The sequence below is a fragment of the Hyla sarda genome, chromosome 9 (genome assembly GCF_029499605.1).
Source record: "Hyla sarda isolate aHylSar1 chromosome 9, aHylSar1.hap1, whole genome shotgun sequence".
Lineage (NCBI taxonomy): Eukaryota > Metazoa > Chordata > Amphibia > Anura > Hylidae > Hyla > Hyla sarda.
The window spans coordinates 190571008-190587800 of record NC_079197.1 but is presented as its reverse complement, the minus strand read 5'-3'; the positions used below and the strand labels follow the sequence as shown (position 1 = coordinate 190587800).

Genomic DNA, 16793 nt, shown 5'->3' with positions numbered 1-16793 from the left:
AAGTTAATGCAAAAGCATATAGCATTGCTTACCTGTCTGCCCCAGTTTTGGAATCACCAAAAAAATCCATTTATTCCTGGTTGAGCAGTTTCTCAGTCCTACAATGCATTTTTTCCCCTCAGCTCTTCATCACAGCCCTTCCACCCTTCTCCACAGGACACATGCTCAATTCATTGCTGTAATCATTACCTGTCTGCTCCTGTATTCATTACCTGCCTGCTCCTGTACTCATTTCCTGTCTGCTCCTCTGCCTGTGACATTGTTAAGCACAAGGCAGCATGTTGTAACCACACCTTATTGCTTCCTAAATGCCCCAATAACAATTTACATGTATATGTGTATATGACTGGGAGATGATAATGTAGCCTGACATCACTCAGGTGGTCTTTGACTGTCCAGGCATGCTAGGAGTTGTAGTTTTGCAACAGCGGGAGGCATGTTGGTTAGAAAACACTGATCTTTGGCTGCATGAGCATGCTGGAAGTTGTAGTTTTGCAACAGCTGGAGGCACCCTGATTGGGAAACACTGGTACAGACCCCAGTGCAGGGATTCTGTATACTGCCATGTGTTGGCCCTCCAGGGGTTCTGTATCCCAACATGTGGTGGCCCTTTAGGGGTTCTGTATCCTACCATGTGGTGACCCTCCAGAGGTTGTGTATCCTACTATGTGGTGACCCTCCAGAGGTTGTGTATCCTACTATGTGGTGGCCCTTCAGGGGTTCTGTATTCTTCCATGTAGTGGCCCTTCAGGGGTTCTGTATCCTACTATGTGGTGGCCCTTCAGGGGTTCTGTATTCTTCCATGTGGTGGTCCTCCAGGGGTTCTGTATCCTACTATGTGGTGACCCTCCAGAGGTTGTGTATCCTACTATGTGGTGGCCCTCTCGGAGTTCTGTATCCTACCATGTTGTGGCCCTTCAGGGGTTCTGTATCCTACTATGTGGTGACCCTCCAGGGGTTCTGTATCCTACCATGTGTTGGCCCTTCAGGGGTTGTGTATCCTACCATGTAGTGGCCCTCTAGAGGTTCTGTATCCTACCATGTAGTGGCCCTTCAGGGTTTCTGTATCCTATTATGTGTTGGCCCTTCAGGGGTTGTGTATCCTACTTTGTGGTGGCCCTCTAGGGGTTCTGTATCCTACCATGTAGTGGCCCTCCAGGGGTTCTGTATTCTACCATGTGGTGGCCCTTCAGGGGTTCTGTATCCTACCATGTGGTGGCCCTCCAGGGGTTCTGTATTCTACCATGTGGTGGCCCTCCAGGGGTTCTGAATTCTACCATGTGGTGGCCCTCCAGGGGTTCTGTATTCTGCCATGTGGTGGCCCTCCAGGGGTTCTGAATTCTACCATGTGGTGGCCCTCCAGGGGTTCTGTATTTTACCATGTGGTGGCCCTCCAGGGGTTCTGTATTCTACCATGTGGTGGCCCTCCAGGGGTTGTGTATCCTACCATGTAGTGGCCCTCTAGGGGTTCTGTATCCTACCATGTAGTGGCCCTCCAGGGGTTCTGTATTCTACCATGTGGTGGCCCTCCAGGGTTCTGTATTCTACCATGTGGTGGCCCTCTAGGGTTCTTTATTCTACCATGTGGTGTCCCTCCAGGGGTTCTGTATTCTACCATGTGGTGTCCCTCCAGGGGTTCTGTATTCTACCATGTGGTGGCCCTTCAGGGGTTCTGTATTCTACCATGTGGTGGCCCTTCAGGGGTTCTGTATCCTACCACGTGGTGGCCCTTCAGGGATTCTGTATCCTACCATGTGGTGGCCCTCCAGGGGTTCTGTATTCTACCATGTGGTGGCCCTTCAGGGGTTATGTATTCTACCACGTGGTGGCCCTCCAGGGGTTCTGTATTTTACCATGTGGTGGCCCTCCAGGGGTTCTGTATCCTACCACGTGGCGGCCCTCCAGGGGTTCTGTATCCTACCAGGTGGTGGCCCTCCAGGGGTTCTGTATTCTACCACGTGGTGGCCCTCCAGGGGTCCTGTATTCTACCATGTGGTGGCCCTTCAGGGGTTCTGTATTCTACCATGTGGTGGCCCTTCAGGGGTTCTGTATCCTACCACGTGGTGGCCCTTCAGGGATTCTGTATCCTACCATGTGGTGGCCCTCCAGGGGTTCTGTATTCTACCATGTGGTGGCCCTTCAGGGGTTATGAATTCTACCATGTGGTGGCCCTCCAGGGGTTCTGTATTTTACCATGTGGTGGCCCTCCAGGGGTTCTGTATCCTACCACGTGGCGGCCCTCCAGGGGTTCTGTATCCTACCAGGTGGTGGCCCTCCAGGGGTTCTGTATTCTACCACGTGGTGGCCCTCCAGGGGTCCTGTATTCTACCATGTGGTGGCCCTCCAGGGGTTCTGTATCCTACCACGTGGCGGCCCTCCAGGGGTTCTGTATCCTACCAGGTGGTGGCCCTCCAGGGGTTCTGTATTCTACCACGTGGTGGCCCTCCAGGGGTCCTGTATTCTACCATGTGGTGGCCCTCCAGGGGTTCTGTATCCTACCACGTGGCGGCCCTCCAGGGGTTATGTATTCTACCATGTGGTGGCCCTCCAGGGGTTCTGTATCCTACCACGTGGCGGCCCTCCAGGGATTCTGTATCCTACCAGGTGGTGGCCCTTCAGGGGTTCTGTATCCTACCACGTGGTGGCCCTCCAGGGGTTCTGTATTCTACCATGAGGTGGCCCTCCAGGGGTCCTGTATTCTACCATGTGGTGGCCCTCCAGGGGTTCTGTATCCTACCACGTGGCGGCCCTCCAGGGATTCTGTATCCTACCAGGTGGTGGCCCTTCAGGGGTTCTGTATCCTACCACGTGGTGGCCCTCCAGGGGTTCTGTATTCTACCATGAGGTGGCCCTCCAGGGGTCCTGTATTCTACCAGGTGGTGGCCCTCCAGGGGTTCTGTATCCTACCACGTGGCGGCCCTCCAGGGGTTCTGTATCCTACCAGGTGGTGGCCCTCCAGGGGTCCTGTATCCTACCAGGTGGTGGCCCTCCAGGGATTCTGTATCCTACCAGGTGGTGGCCCTCCAGGGGTTCTGTATCCTACCAGGTGGTGGCCCTCCAGCTGCTGCTCTTTCAACCACAATGGATTACCGTGAAGCCGCAGTCATCGAGTTTCTTGGTCGTAACCTAAATCCTAAAGAACTTGTGAACAATCAGAAAGTTGTTCCATAAATCACATTACAATAATCCTGAATGCATTAGTGTTTAATGAGCTGCGGCTCTGGACTTGGTGGAGCCATGGGCTTAAAAATGTGCGCAAAGCCATCCGAGACGGTAACACGAGCTGGTAAAAAGGTTTGAAAGCAAATGACTATTAGCCTGAACCTAATGTACGTTACTCCCGTATTTACAGATAAACACCAGCGCTTCCTCCAGAATAGCTCTGATCCTGGATTGTTACATTTTATCATTAACGTTGTGTCAGGACTCTTTACCGGGAGCGCGGAGCAGGATGTGGGCAGCTCCGAAAATCTGCGGTTACTCCGTGATTGATGAACGTTTAGTATTTCTGGGAATCGTTAGGCGGAATAATATACGACCTAATCTAGTAATCTGTCAGGCGGAGGAATATACATTTATGGATTAGCCCCTAAAATATTCTGCATGTCATAAAACTGTGAATATAAGTCAAATAACCAATAAAAAGCATCAACATATATATATATAGGAGGTTTGTTTGATTTTTATTTATATATTTCCAAAATTTGGGTTATGTGATTCAAAGAAAGTCTATCTATCTATCTCATATCTATCTATCTATCTATCTATCTATCTCTTATATATCTATCTATCTCTATCTATCTGTCTATCTATCTATCTCATATCTATCTTTCTCTTATCTATCTCTTATCTATCTATCTATCTATCTCATATCTATCTATCTATCTATCTATCTCTTATATATCTATCTATCTGTCTATCTATCTATCTCATATCTATCTTTCTCTTATCTATCTCTTATCTATCTATCTATCTATCTATCTATCTCATATCTATCTATCTATCTATCTATCTATCTCATATCTATCTATCTATCTATCTCATATCTATCTCATATCTATCTTTCTCTTATCTATCTCATATCTATCTATCTCTTATCTATCTATCTCATATCTATCTATCCATCTCTTATCTATCTATTTATCTATCTGTCTATCTATCTCTTATCTATCTATCTATCTATCTATTATGTATCTATCTATCTATTATCTATCCATCTATCTCATATCTATCTATCTCTATCTATCTATCTCATATCTATCTATCTATCTATCTCTTATCTATCTAACTCATATTTATCTATCTATCTATCTCTTATCTATCTATCTCATATCTATCTATCTTTCTATCTCATATCTATCTATCTCATATCTATCTATCTATCTATCTATCTATCTATCTCATATCTATCTATCTCATATCTATCTATCTATCTCATATGTATCTATCTATCTATCTCATATCTATCTATCTATCTATCTATCCATCCCATATCTATCTATCTATCTATCTCATATCTATCTATCTATCTATCTCATATCTATCTATATCTCATATCTATCTAGCTCATATCTATCTCATATCTATCTATCTATCTCATATTTATCTATCTCATATCTATCTATCTATCTATCTATCTATCTCTCATATCTATCAATCTATCTTTCTCATATCTATCTATCTCATATCTATCTATCTATCTATCTATCTATCTCATATCTACCTATCTATCTATCTATCTATCTATCTCTCTCATATCTATCTCATATCTATCTATCTATCTATCTCATATCTATCTATCTATCTATCTATCTCATATCTATCTATCTATCTATCTATCTCATATCTATCTCTCTCATATCTATCTATCACATATCTACCTCATATATATCTCTCTCATATCTATCAATCTATCTTTCTCATATCTATCTATCTCATATCTATCTATCTATCTATCTATCTATCTATCTCATATCTATCTATCTATCTATCTATCTCTCTCATATCTATCTCATATCTATCTATCTATCTATCTATCTCATATCTATCTGTCTATCTCATATCTATCTATCTATCTATCTATCTATCTCATATCTATCTGTCTATCTCATATCTATCTATCTATCTATCTATCTATCTCATATCTATCTCTCTCTTATCTATCTATCTCATATCTATCTATCTATCTATCTATCTCATATCTATCTCTCTCTTATCTATCTATCACATATCTACCTCATATCTATCTATCTCATATCTATCTATCTATCCTTCTTTATATCTATCGATCTAGCTTTTTTTAAATTACATCTGAAAATACCAAAATGTAGCTTTATATTACCATTATTATTATTATTATTATTATTAATAATAATAATAATAATAATGATAATAATAATAATGATAATAATAATGGTAGTAGTAATAATAATTATTATTTTTATTTTTTCAAAAATTATCTTCTCTAATGTTCAAAATATCTGACTTATTAAATAGTTAAAGGGGTTCTTCGGTAGTTTCAGAGTTTCTTTTTCTATCCAGAATGAAGATCTGCTACAGATAGCGCCCCCTTCCTCTGGAGGACTCAACATAGCCCTGCATTATATCAGAAGGCCATTGATTTGTAAAAGGAAATCTGCAGTACCCCATTTCCCCTATGGAGGCGCTGCAGAATAGATGATAACTTCATTTCCTCGCACGTTACAGCTTTAGGTTCCCTCTAAAAGGAACAAAAAATCTAAAGATAACTATAAAATAATCAACAAAGAAAAGCTTCTAGAAATGTGAATAATCTGTGATTTAATGATCTTCACAAAACTTCAAATAATTCTTCTCCGAAGTTTAATATTGTGCGGTGGGTTTAATAATGGCGCATGGTGTGTCAGGCCGCGCTCGCCGCCCTTATCTCGTCTCTTTATCTTTTAATTAGATGTGGAAGTATTTAGTTTTATCTATTCCTTGGGGTAATAAAAGTAATAATGGACAGTAATAATACTAGCGGGAGATGCTCATATTTGGGCTTCAAATAAAAGGCGTCTAAAAGTTATTTATTTCCTCTTATTTCTTTCTTCATAATGTTTCATTTGCTGTTTAATCAGGAGAATCATCTGAAGAATAAAACGTATGAAAAGTTGTTAGTGTCAAGGTGGTGGTAGATGCGTGAGCTTGAGTGGATGATGGCTTGGGCCGTGTCAGGGAGTGCAGTCTAAGGTGCCGCTGGTTTTCACCAGAGTCCGCCGCAATGCAGGATGGACTTGCTGCGGCAGTCGGCACCCAGCTCGCTACCCCTGACAGGACTCGTCCACACAGGCTGCTGAGGAGAGAACATGGTACAGGAGGGATAAGGCAACTCGTAGTCAGGATAGCAGAAGGTCAAGATCCATTGTGGTTGAAAAAAAGACTGACCCCAATGACCCCGATGAGCCTGATGACCCCACCCCAGAACATTCCCTTCTGTGGAGCCTGGAAAGGAGGGAGGTCTTGGGTTCCATGAGGAGCGGTTTGGGCCGACCTGCAATATGGCTTCCCTGTCCCCCTCCCCAGCCATAATACCTGCATGTGCCATTGAGTCTAATCTTATTCATGAACTTCTCGGTAGAGTTGAGCACCATCTTATAGTCATTTACAACATATTTATCAACATCTTTTTTTAAAAACATTTTTGGGTACAAAATGTGTTCCATGTAACATACGCATAAAATCCTGAACATTTTGAGCATTTTTCTTAAAAGCAGAAACGGCCCCGTAAGAGTCTCTGCTACTCCAGAATACAACCTTGTGTCACTCTGGTCCCCATGTGATGCCTCCATGTTCACCACTAAAAATTTAGATATCCCCCCTCTATAGAATTGGAGGTACAGCTGGTGCAGTATGGGCTTATAGTTGACATATGTTCCATGCATCATAAATCCATACTACTTCCATATGTAACGGTCAGGGAGTCGAGATCTTATGTGATATTTACACAATGTCCACATTACCCATTGGAGTATATGGACATATGTAAGAATGGTTGACATGTAATACTTTATTCCCAATGCAGTGGGGTCATAGCCGGCTCACATCTTAGCTAGCCTTTTCCCCGAGATTCTCCTTGCTGTCCTGGCATTGTATCTGAATATCTGGCCAAGAGGGAGAAGCTTCTTAGTGCTCCCCTGGTTCCCATGCCCAACCAGCTTTATCCGGCTATCACTCAACAATACCACCATCTTTGCTTCCATAGAGGTTATCACTATTCAAGACAGAGGAGCTTGTTGGCCCTGCTGGCAACCATTCCTCACCAGCTTTATTCAGCTCTGGCCCAACAATACCGCCATTTATACTTCCATAGAAGATGTCACTATTCATGGCAAGGGAGCTTGTTGGCAGCCATTGACACCCAGTCTCTGATGAGCCTGCCCCTCCAGACCACATCACCCCCATTACTGCTTCCATAGAGGTTGTCACCATTCATGGCAGAGGAGCTTGTTGGCAGCCATTGACACCTAGTCTCTGATGAGCCTGCCCCTCCAGACCACATCACCCCCATTACTGCTTCCATAGAGGTTGTCACCATTCATCACAGGGGAGCTTGTTGGCAGCCATTGACACCTAGTCTCTGATGAGCCTGCCCCTCCAGACCACATCACCCCCATTACTGTTTCCATAGAGGTTGTCACCATTCATCACAGTAAAGCTTGTTGGCAGCCATTGACACCCAGTCTCTGATGAGCCTGCCCCTCCATACCACATCACCCCCATTACTGCTCCCACAGAGGTTGTCACTATTCATGGCAGGGGAGCTTGTTGGCAGCCATTGACACCTAGTCTCTGATGAGCCTGCCCCTCCAGACCACATCACCCCCATTACTGCTCCCACAGAGGTTGTCACTATTCATGGCAGGGGAGCTTGTTGGCAGCCATTGACACCCAGTCTCTGATGAGCCTGCCCCTCCAGACCACATCACCCCCATTACTGTTTCCATAGAGGTTGTCACCTTTCATCACAGTGAAGCTTGTTGGCAGCCACTGACACCCAGTCTCTGATGAGCCTGCCCCTCCATACCACATCTCCCCCATTACTGCTCCCACAGAGGTTGTCACTATTCATGGCAGGGGAGCTTGTTGGCAGCCACTGACACCCAGTCTCTGATGAGCCTGCCCCTCCATACCACATCACCCCATTACTGCTTCCACAGAGGTTGTCACCATTCATGGCAGAATAGCTTGTTGGCAGCCATTGACACCTAGTCTCTGATGAGCCTGCCCCTCCTGACCACATCACCCCCATTACTGCTTCCATAGAGGTTGTCACCATTCATGGCAGGGGAGCTTGTTGGCAGCCATTGACACCCAGTCTCTGATGAGCCTGCCCCTCCATACCACATCACCCCATTACTGCTTCCACAGAGGTTGTCACCATTCATGGCAGAATAGCTTGTTGGCAGCCATTGACACCTAGTCTCTGATGAGCCTGCCCCTCCTGACCACATCACCCCCATTACTGCTTCCATAGAGGTTGTCACCATTCATGGCAGGTGAGCTTGTTGGCAGCCATTGACACCCAGTCTCTGATGAGCCTGCCCCTCCATACCACATCACCCCCATTACTGCTTCCATAGAGGTTGTCACCATTCATGGCAGGGGAGCTTGTTGGCAGCCATTGACACCCAGTCTCTGATGAGCCTGCCCCTCCATACCACATCACCCCCATTACTGTTTCCATAGAGGTTGTCACCATTCATGGCAGAATAGCTTGTTGGCAGCCATTGACACCCAGTCTCTGATGAGCCTGCCCCTCCATACCACATCACCCCCATTACTGCTTCCACAGAGGTTGTCACCATTCATGGCAGGGGAGCTTGTTGGCAGCCATTCACACCCAGTCTCTGATGAGCCTGCCCCTCCATACCACATCACCCCCATTACTGCTTCCATAGAGGTTGTCACCATTCATGGCAGGGGAGCTTGTTGGCAGCCATTGACACCCAGTCTCTGATGAGCCTGCCCCTCCAGACCACATCACCCCCATTACTGTTTCCATAGAGGTTGTCACCTTTCATCACAGTGAAGCTTGTTGGCAGCCACTGACACCCAGTCTCTGATGAGCCTGCCCCTCCATACCACATCTCCCCCATTACTGCTCCCACAGAGGTTGTCACTATTCATGGCAGGGGAGCTTGTTGGCAGCCACTGACACCCAGTCTCTGATGAAACTGCCCCTCCATACCACATCACCCCATTACTGCTTCCACAGAGGTTGTCACCATTCATGGCAGAATAGCTTGTTGGCAGCCATTGACACCTAGTCTCTGATGAGCCTGCCCCTCCTGACCACATCACCCCCATTACTGCTTCCATAGAGGTTGTCACCATTCATGGCAGGGGAGCTTGTTGGCAGCCATTGACACCCAGTCTCTGATGAGCCTGCCCCTCCATACCACATCACCCCATTACTGCTTCCACAGAGGTTGTCACCATTCATGGCAGAATAGCTTGTTGGCAGCCATTGACACCTAGTCTCTGATGAGCCTGCCCCTCCTGACCACATCACCCCCATTACTGCTTCCATAGAGGTTGTCACCATTCATGGCAGGTGAGCTTGTTGGCAGCCATTGACACCCAGTCTCTGATGAGCCTGCCCCTCCATACCACATCACCCCATTACTGCTTCCATAGAGGTTGTCACCATTCATGGCAGGTGAGCTTGTTGGCAGCCATTGACACCCAGTCTCTGATGAGCCTGCCCCTCCATACCACATCACCCCCATTACTGCTTCCATAGAGGTTGTCACCATTCATGGCAGGGGAGCTTGTTGGCAGCCATTGACACCCAGTCTCTGATGAGCCTGCCCCTCCATACCACATCACCCCCATTACTGTTTCCATAGAGGTTGTCACCATTCATGGCAGAATAGCTTGTTGGCAGCCATTGACACCCAGTCTCTGATGAGCCTGCCCCTCCATACCACATCACCCCCATTACTGCTTCCACAGAGGTTGTCACCATTCATGGCAGGGGAGCTTGTTGGCAGCCATTCACACCCAGTCTCTGATGAGCCTGCCCCTCCATACCACATCACCCCCATTACTGCTTCCATAGAGGTTGTCACCATTCATGGCAGGGGAGCTTGTTGGCAGCCATTGACACCCAGTCTCTGATGAGCCTGCCCATCCAGACCACATCACAACCATTACTGCATCCATAGAGGTTGTTGCCAGCTGCAGAAGACTTTCATAAGACAAGTTATTATTGAAAAAGTTGTAAAGTCTAATAACTCTTGTTACAATGTTTCCTTTCCCCTTCAGTACATTGTCTGCTCCCGGGTCAGGGGTGGCAGATACTATAGACTTTATTTTCCACAGACCATTATGACTTTTTAGATCTTCGCAGAGTTGCATCATTTCCCGTGATACAATATTTCAGTTTCATCGCTAAAACCTTGGAATTTTTTTCTTTTTTTTAAATTGTGAATTTTGTTACTTGGAATCCAGTATTTATCGCCGTATAAACTTGTCTGCACCATACGATATCATTCCATGCGCAAGATGGATGGAGAACATTCTAGGCTTCTTCTTCCATACGGCCGTCCAAAATAAGTTGTGAGTACAGGAGCCAGGAATGGAAATAACTCAGGCTGTGAAGATGTCGCCCGTGGATCTTTGCCGATTCGAGCAAAACGCAGGTGTTTAGCGGGAGGCTCCGAATACGAGAGACAATTTCCCCTCGCTTTAAATTCCCTTTATGACTATTAGATTGCCAGCGCTGCTAATCCTCCGCCGTTTGTCATTCACGTGGTAAATTTATACAAGCAGCAAATGCCAGTCGCAGTTTGTACCCCGGCAATAAACGCCAGTCAATACCGTGTTTTTGCCTATTTTTTTCCAACAGTTTTGTACAATGTTTGTCATAGAAAGTTTTCTGAAACTGCACTTAGGATTGGATTTTTTTTCCCTTTTTTTTTTTTCTTCGGATCGGTTTTTGAGTTTTTAAACCAAATTACAAGTATTGTTAGAAAATTAGAAACAGGAAATTCTAGATTAATAAATGATTTCCCATTTAGGACTTTAATCTGTCTAGAACAGTATTTCCCAAGTAGTGTGCCTCCAGTAAAACTACAACTCCCAGCATGGTTGTCCTGACTATTCTTTTGCCTGTTGTTCTGTACCTTGTAGTCCTCCTAGTTCTGACCTTGTCTGACCCCGAATGTTTGTCTGCTTGTGTTTCGTTGCTGTCTTTTTGGTCTTGCTTCCTGGCCCTTACAATAAATAACAGCATTTCCATCCTATGTGCCTCCAGCTGTTGCAAAACTACTGACTACTACTAGTAATTTTTAACAACTTGAGGTACACTGGTTGGAAAAACAAACAAACTGATGTAAAAGCTACAAGGAGCACCTCTCCTATGGAGCATCCAAATGATAATCGTGTAATTCTTCATTTCACCCGTGGTGGCACTGTAGGGAGATTAGACACTTTCACAGATCGCAGCTGATCTTTGCTGATCTCGGTACAAGAAGTTTCTGTGATCGGCATCATTTCCAAAGTGGACACATGCTCAAGCATCCCTTCCCATATACCTTTTTTAATTTTTTTTTTTTTTTTTTTTACAAAAATAAATGAAAATAGATTAAATGAGCAAATAAATAAATAAAAATGAATTAATAAATGACTAAATAAATAAGACTTAATAAATTAGCAAATAAATAAGTGAATAAAAATAGAATAAATAAATAAATAAAAATAGAAATAATAAATGATCACACAAACAAAAAAAGAATAAACAAATAAATAAAATATATTTCATAAATGAGTAAATAAATAAATAACCTTCTCTGTATCCTCCCACATTCCCATAAACTGCAATGTCCCTATCTGGGATCGACTAATAGATCAACACATTAAAGGGGTACTCCGGAGGAAAACTTTTTTTCTTTTAAATCAACTGGTGCCAGAAAGTTAAACAGATTTGTTAATCACTTCTATTAAAAAATCTTAATCCTTCCAGTACTTATTAGCTGCTGAATACTACAGAGGAAATTATTTTCTTTTTGGTACACAGAGCTCTCTGCTGACATCACAAGCACAGTGCTCTTTGCTGACATCACAAGCACAGTGCTCTCTGCTGACATCTCTGTCCATTTTACGAACTGTACAGAGTAGGAGAAAATCCCCATAGCAAACATATACTGTTCTGGACAGTTCCTAAAATGGACAGAGATGTTAGCAGAGAGCACTGTGCTCATGATTCAGCAGAGAGCTCTGTGTTCCAAAAAGAAAATAATTTCCTCTGTAGTATTCAGCAGCTAATAAGTACTGGAAGGATTAAGATTTTTTAATAGATGTAATATACAAATCTGTTTAACTTTCTGGCACCAGTTGATTTAAAAAAAAAAAGTTTTCCACCGGAGTACCCCTTTAATTGTCCATGAATAAAATTCCCAAAATGGCAGTGAAGACTGGTTCTCCCATTCCACACTCCCATTCACAAGCGGACTCTCAGAAGTGTGAATGGGAGTGCGGAATCCCATAGAAGTCTATGGGCTTTACTTTGAGGCAGAAATTCCGCCGTGTGAATAGACCCTAAGGCCATGTCCAGATGGGGGAATGTCCATGGAATATTCTGCACAGACATTCCACTGCAGCAGAGTTCCATTGATTTTAATGGGATTCTGCTGCACTGTCCACACAGTGAAATTTCTGTGGCGGATGTTTCTCGATTCTGGTGTCCGCAAAAAGAGTAGACTTGTCTATTCTTTCTGTGGAATTCGCTCGGAAATCCATTGCTGACTGTCCATTTCCGAGCGGTCCTATCGCCTGCCGGATTATTTAAATGTGCGGAATGTCCATCCGTGTTTTCTCTGCAGACATTCTACACATTTCACACTGTGAACTTGACCTAATTGTGCCCAAATCCTGCCCTATATGTATCCTCACCCTTCTGGATTCTGCAGTGATCACCATTGGTCACCCGGCATCTGACTATTCAGAATTGTCATAGAAATTGATATTTATACTTTCTGGCCAATTTTTTTTTTTGGGGGGGGGGAGGGTCCTTTAAACAATTTGCATCATCTACCAAGTAACATCCCTCCTGAAGCAGACATGAAGCTTCATTCGGTATTAATAAGTTAATTAACTTGCTCTTTTATTTACTACGCTGTGACGGCGATGATTGCGGTGAGTGACGATGTCGGAATCACATAATCCACTTGTGTTCTGGATCACTTGCCGCTAATTAGAAGCTTCCAGTGAAGTGGCGCTAAGTGATTGGGCAAAACGTCGGCGGAATATAATTAGGAAGTTTTGAGGACACTTGTGGCGTACACCGCCATGTTTTGCCCGCCTGACGTGCCCGCTCTCTGACTGTTACATAACAACCAGAACAATGTGGCAGAATTTTTCATTTATTCTAACACTGACTTGTTACATTTAGCATTTTCTTAAATTCTATAAACAGTTTCTACTGCCCCTTCAGCCTTAAGATGAGGAAAGGGCTAAATAAATGAGAGGGATACTTGTGTAACCAATTATTCATTTTATTGCTCCAGAACATTGACTTTAAAAATCAGTCTCAAAAATGTCTACCTATTTGTGTCCATCTCTCCTCTAAGCATCCTCTGCAGTCTGTATGTCAAGAATATTATTATTATATTATTATTTATTATTATTGTTGTTGTTGTTGTTATTATTATTATTATTATTATTATTATTATTATTATTATTATTATTATTATTATTATTATTATTATTATTATTATTATTGTTATTATTATTGTTATTATTATTATTACTATTATTATTACTATTATTTTTATTATTATTACTATTATTATTATTATTGTTATTATTATTATTACTATTATTATTTTTATATTACTATTATTATTATTATTATTATTATTATTATTATTATTATTATTATTATTATTTTCATTATACAGGAGTAGTAGACTGTAGTGTGCTGTCTATTATTATTATTATTATTATTATTATTATTATTATTATTATACAGGAGTAGTAGACTGTAGTGTCCTGTCTATTATTATTATTATATTATTGTTATTTATTATTATTGTTATTCTTATTATAATTACTATTATTAATATTACTATTATTATTGTTATTATTATTATTATTATTATTATTACTATTATTTTTATTATTATTACTATTATTATTGTTATTATTATTACTATTATTATTTTTATATTATTATTATTACTATTATTATTATTATTATTATTATTATTATTATTTTCATTATACAGGAGTAGTAGACTGTAGTGTGCTGTCTATTATTATTATTATTATTATTATTATTATTATTATTATACAGGAGGAGTAGACTGTAGTGTCCTGTCTATTATTATTATTATACAGGAGGAGTAGACTGTAGTGTCCTGTCTATTATTATTATACAGGAGGAGTAGACTGTAGTGTCCTGTCTATTATTATTATTATTATTATTATTATTATTATTATTGTACAGGAGGAGAAGACTGTAGTGTCCTGTCTATTATTATTATTATACAGGAGGAGTAGACTGTAGTGTCCTGTCTATTATTATTATTATTATTATTATTATTATTATTATTGTTATACAGGAGGAGTAGACTGTAGTGTCCTGTCTATTATTATTATACAGGAGGAGTAGACTGTAGTGTCCTGTCTATTATTATTATTATTATACAGGAGGAGTAGACTGTAGTGTCCTGTCTATTATTATTATTATTATTATTATTATTATTATTATACAGGAGGAGTAGACTGTAGTGTCCGGTCTATTATTATTATACAGGAGGAGTAGACTGTAGTGTCCTGTCTATTATTATTATTATTATACAGGAGGAGTAGACTGTAGTGTCCTGTCTATTATTATTATTATTATTATTATTATTATTATTATTATTATACAGGAGGAGTAGACTGTAGTGTCCTGTCTATTATTATTATACAGGAGGAGTAGACTGTAGTGTCCTGTCTATTATTATTATTATTATTATTATTATTATTATTATTGTACAGGAGGAGAAGACTGTAGTGTCCTGTCTATTATTATTATTATACAGGAGGAGTAGACTGTAGTGTCCTGTCTATTATTATTATTATACAGGAGGAGTAGACTGTAGTGTCCTGTCTATTATTATTATACAGGAGGAGTAGACTGTAGTGTCCTGTCTATTATTATTATTATTATACAGGAGGAGTAGACTGTAGTGTCCTGTCTATTATTATTATTATTATTATTATTATACAGGAGGAGTAGACTGTAGTGTCCTGTCTATTATTATTATTATGCAGGGGGAGTAGACTGTAGTGTCCTGTCTATTATTATTATTATACAGGAGGAGTAGACTGTAGTGTCCGATCTATTATTATTATACAGGAGGAGTAGACTGTAGTGTCCTGTCTATTATTATTATTATTATACAGGAGGAGTAGACTGTAGTGTCCTGTCTATTATTATTATTATACAGGAGGAGTAGACTGTAGTGTCCTGTCTATTATTATTATACAGGAGGAGTAGACTGTAGTGTCCTGTCTATTATTATTATACAGGAGGAGTAGACTGTAGTGTCCTGTCTATTATTATTATACAGGAGGAGTAGACTGTAGTGTCCTGTCTATTATTATTATTATTATTATTATTATTATTATTATACAGGAGGAGTAGACTGTAGTGTCCTGTCTATTATTATTATTATACAGGAGGAGTAAACTGTAGTGTCCTGTCTATTATTATTATTATTATTATACAGGATGAGTAGACTGTAGTGTCCTGTCTATTATTATTATTATTATTATTATTATTATTATTATTATTATACAGGAGGAGTAGACTGTAGTGTCCTGTCTATTATTATTATTATTATTATTATTATTATACAGGAGGAGTAGACTGTAGTGTCCGGTCTATTATTATTATTATACAGGAGGAGTAGACTGTAGTGTCCTGTCTATTATTATTATTATTATTATTATTATTATTATACAGGAGGAGTAGACTGTAGTGTCCTGTCTATTATTATTATTATTATTATTATTATTATACAGGAGGAGTAGACTGTAGTGTCCTGTCTATTATTATTATTATTATTATTATTATTATTATTATTATTATTATTATACAGGAGGAGTAGACTGTAGTGTCCTGTCTATTATTATTATTATTATTATTATTATTATTATACAGGAGGAGTAGACTGTAGTGTCCTGTCTATTATTATTATTATTATTATTATTATTATTATTATTATTATTATTGTTATACAGGAGAAGTAGACTGTAGTGTCCTGTCTATTAATATTATTATTATACAGGATGAGTAGACTGTAGTGTCCTGCCTATTATTATTATTATTATTATTATTATACAGGAGGAGTAAACAGTAGTGTCCTGTCTATTATTATTATTATTATACAGGAGGAGTAGACTGTAGTGTCCTGTCTATTATTATTATTATTATTATTATTATTATTATACAGGAGGAGTAGACTGTAGTGTCCTGTCTATTATTATTATTATTATTATACAGGAGGAGTAGACTGTAGTGTCCTGTCTATTATTATTATTATTCTTATACAGGAGGAGTAGACTGTAGTGTCCTGTCTATTATTATTATTATTCTTATACAGGAGGAGTAGACTGTAGTGTCCTGTCTATTATTATTATTATTATTATTATTATTATTATTATTATACAGGAGGAGTAGACTGTAGTGTCCTGTCTATTATTATTATTATTATACAGGAGGAGTAGACTGTAGTGTCCTGTCTATTATTATTATTATTATTATTATTATTATTATTATT

At 40.5% G+C, this 16793-nt stretch overlaps 1 protein-coding gene across 1 annotated transcript in view; it reads left to right on the top strand.

Annotated features, from left to right (window-relative positions):
• DIAPH2 (diaphanous related formin 2) overlaps positions 1–16793 on the top strand; it is a gene marked incomplete in the record, with an annotated part of 1463478 nt that overhangs the window by 412122 nt on the left and 1034563 nt on the right.